Here is a 4,131-nt window from a genome sequence, read left to right as displayed (position 1 = left end):
AAAGAGACCCCTCACAGAATGGGAGAAGATCGTCACATGCCATACATCAGACAAGAAACTAATCACCAAAATATATAAAGAGCTCAGCAAACTTAGCACCAAAAAAGCAATGACCCCATCCAAAAACGGGCAGAGGATATGAACAAAACATTCACTACAGAGGAGATCCAAAAGGCTAACAAATATATGAAAAACTGCTCTAGGTCACTGATTGTCAGAGAAATGCAAATCAAGACAACACTAAGATACCACCTCACTCCTGTAAGAATGGCATACATCAAAAAGGACAGCTGTTGTATGCTTTACATTGGGTTGTTCTAGTTCTCCCCCACCAAGAGAATTGGATCAGTCCAGTTAGTTTCGCGGGCCCGCTTGGCCCCGCCCCTAGGAACCCCGCCAGAGTTCCAGAGTTTGGGGGTTGGAGAGGGTTCCTGAGTTCCAGAGTAAGAGACAGTGCTTGCGCCGCCACAAAGAGACAGCAGAGTTCTGTTTGATGATTAGTTTGGTTTAGTTTATGAATCGTTGTTCCTGAATTTTAACAACAAATGGCGCCCACGTGGACCTGACCTACGCATCTCTCAGATAAGTAAAGACAACTTGGCTACCTATGTACTATGGCCTTCTCTTCTGATTGTGAAGAGATCTCCAAAGACCTCTGCTCTTTCTTCACGAGACTGTTTTGCTGTTTCTGGAACATTTATCTCTGGACCACTCTGTGGTTTCCACTCGCTCGGGCGAACTCAGAACAGCCAGCGAGAATAGCCAGTGAGCGGGAGGCGAGGCACAGAGCTGCTGTTTCCACCTGGTTAAACAGCCAGCCACCCCACTGCGCCCAGACAACCCCGCGCACTGCGCCCGCAGCCCCACAGCCCGCAGGAGGCTGACGCCAGCACGCAAGAGCCCGATGCCACCACACAGGAGCCCAATGCCAGCACGCAGGAGCCCGATGCCAGCATGCAGGAGCCCGATGCCAGCACGCAGGAGCCCGATGCCACCACACAGGAGCCCGATGCCAACACGCAGGAGTCCAATGCCACCACGCAGGAGCCCAATGCCAGCACGTATGCCAGCCCACAGGAGCCGGCTCTCCACCGCGTGGTGCAGGGCACTGGACGCATGATCCCTCCATGCTGCTCGGCCACTGCGAGCCGGGCAGCAGACATGGCAGGGCCATGGAGCAGGGCCGAGGCAGCCTATCATGGCCGCCACCCCTGGGCACCTTGGCCCACGCCTTCTACAAAGCTGGCCCACCTGCCCTCTTGCTATAAATTCTGGAACCATCCCGGACCTCCCGGACCCCCGGGATCCCTACCGAAACTGGGGACACGAGATCTCCAGCTGCCGGTCCGGTCTGAAGGCAGACAAGCTGGAGTACGCAGAGATTCGTGCAGAGATCGCAACCTGCAATTCCTAGAAGTGAAGTTGCCCAAGAGACCACCACTGGACAACACACACCCCCCAACAACTAAGACAGTACAGATTTAAATTCGTGTTTAAAATGACATGTCTTCATAACAAAGGTTTCTCTCCTTGTGTATTAATGACCATGTTTATGTATATGTTTAAAGTTTGGTAAACAGTAACTTTAAGACTAAAATCTTACTAGTCAAAGTTAAATGAAAAAGGTTTTCAACGTAATTCTCATAAAGATAAAATTAACTTACATTTAAAGTCTGAGGTAAAAATTAGTTAACAATCAATATATTTTAACTAAGTTGGTCTAAACAAAAGGTTAAATAGACTTGTTGATATGTAAAACTCTCCATTACCTTCTCTATTAGAAATGGTAGATCGCACAATGGCTATGCTAATTATTCTCATGCCTGAACTTTCCTTTCCTGCGCACAACTCCATCTTGAATGGGTGTAACAAAGGTTAAAAGACGTTGTTGATATGTAAACAGACAGCAGCAACAAATGCTGGAGAGGTTGTGGGGACAGAGGAACCCTTTTACATTGCTGGTGGGAATGTAAATTGGTACAGCCTCTGTGGAGAGCAGTCTGGAAAACTCTCACAAGGCTAGACATGGACCTTCCATATGATCCTGTAATTCCTCTCCTGGGGTTATACCCCAAGGACTCCATAACACCCTACCAAAAAGAGGTGTGTACTCCTATGTACATAGCAGCACAATTCATAATAGCTAAAACCTGGAAGCAACCCAGGTGCCCAACAACAGATGAGTGGCTGAGAAAGCTGTGGTATATATCCACAATGGAATAATATGCAGCTATCAAGAACAATGAACCCACCTTCTCTGACCCATCTTGGACAGAGCTAGAAGGAATTATGTTAAGTGAGCTAAGTCAGAAAGATAAAGATGAGTATGGGATGATCCCACTCATCAACAGAAGTTGACTAAGAAGATCTGAAAGGGAAACTAAAAGCAGGACCTGACCAAATTGTAAGTAGGGCACCAAAGTAAAAGCCCTGTGGTGAGGGGTAGACATGCAGCTTCCTGGGACAGTGGGGGGTGGGAGTGGGTGGGAGGGATGGGTCACAGTCTTTTGGTGGTGGGAATGGTGTTTATGTACACTCCTAGTATAATGTAGTCATATAAATCACTAGTTAATAAGAGAGGGGGAAAATTAATTGTATGTCTCCAAGTCTTTCAAAACACAAACTGAATCTTTTTAATATTAGGCTGTGTAATTGATATGCAGACTCTCTCAAAAGCCTAGACCAAGTAGATCAGAAGCAACCAATAGCACAGCTACATACAAGATATTGGGTACTGTACAGCAAACCCTAACAAAAGGACTTTTCAAAGTTAACCCAATTACCAAATAATGTGATAATAACATTAACTATTGATTGTCTCTTTGAATCCTAAGACAGCAAGAACCTCACATCTCCACTATAAAACCTCTACTTCCCCTAGTCCTGGAACCCTTGGATATCGCCCACTTTCCCATATGCCTCTCCCAATCCATATCAAATAATATTGCATCTGCCGATCACAACCTAATCAACGCAACGATGGCCACCTCAACATGCTTCACTTCAGACTGTGTCCAGAGACTTCACGTGTGGAATGACAACCCTTCAGCTTCATTACTCAGGTGAGACCTTTCCTTTCCATCTCAGGTGGTTCACTTTCTAACAAAATCCCAAAACCTAGATATACACCAGTTTCTGTGAGAGAGAGCATATGTCCACACGTATCCATAAACTACTGCAAAATACATACCTGAAATCAGAAGTACACTAGAGTTTGCAGTGAGTATCCCCCTAACACTTCCCCTCCACTGTTCCAAGCTTTGGGTCCATGATTGCTCAACAATTTGTTTGGCTTTGTAAGCACTCTTTTCAGTCACCAGGTTCCAAATGTCATCAGGATGCTGGCCAGGCTTCCCTGGATTGAAGACCCCACCAATGTGTCCTGGAGCTCAGCTTCCCCAGAGACCCACCCTAATAGGGAAAGAGAGAGGCAGACTGGGAGTATGGACCAACCAGTCAATGCCCGTGTTCAGCGGGGAAGCAATTACAGAAACCAGACCTTCTACCTTCTACAACCCACAATGACCCTGGGTCCATGCTCCCAGAGGGATAGAGAGTGGAAAAGCTATCAGGGGAAGGGATGGGATATGGAGATTAGGTGGTGGGAATTGTGTGGAGTTGTACCCCTCCTACCCTATGGTTTTGTCAATTAATCCTTTCTTAAATAAAAAAAAATAGTTTGTACATGCATAACATTTCCCAGCTTTCCACATAACAATATAACCCTCACTAGGTCCTCTGTCATGGTGTTCCAGGACCTAGTGCTTTTTTGGTTTTTATTTTTACTTTACAATAGAATGCACAGTGATAAATGGTATACATATTTATTTTCTGTGCTTTGCTTTGAGACCTGGTATGTAGTCCAATTTTGCTCTTTAAAAAGTTATCATCTGTGCACTTAGTCACTCTTTTGAAAGATTTACAAAAAAAAGAAAGGAAAGTGGAAACAGTTCTGAAATAGAAAATAAATAAAGACAGAAAGTGATCCCTAAGACCTCCTTCAAAATGGCATGAAAAATCTCGATGAGAAATCATGTGAACTCCTTACACCTTCTTCTAGCACAGCTTCCAGAACTTCCTCTTATGGTTCTTGGTTTGTTGCTTTGTTCCCCGTGCTTTCAGTTTCAGTTT

Source organism: Erinaceus europaeus, chromosome 11 (assembly GCF_950295315.1).
Source record: "Erinaceus europaeus chromosome 11, mEriEur2.1, whole genome shotgun sequence".
NCBI lineage: Eukaryota > Metazoa > Chordata > Mammalia > Eulipotyphla > Erinaceidae > Erinaceus > Erinaceus europaeus.
The sequence above is the reverse complement of the archived record's forward strand: the minus strand, read 5'-3'. Positions refer to the sequence as shown.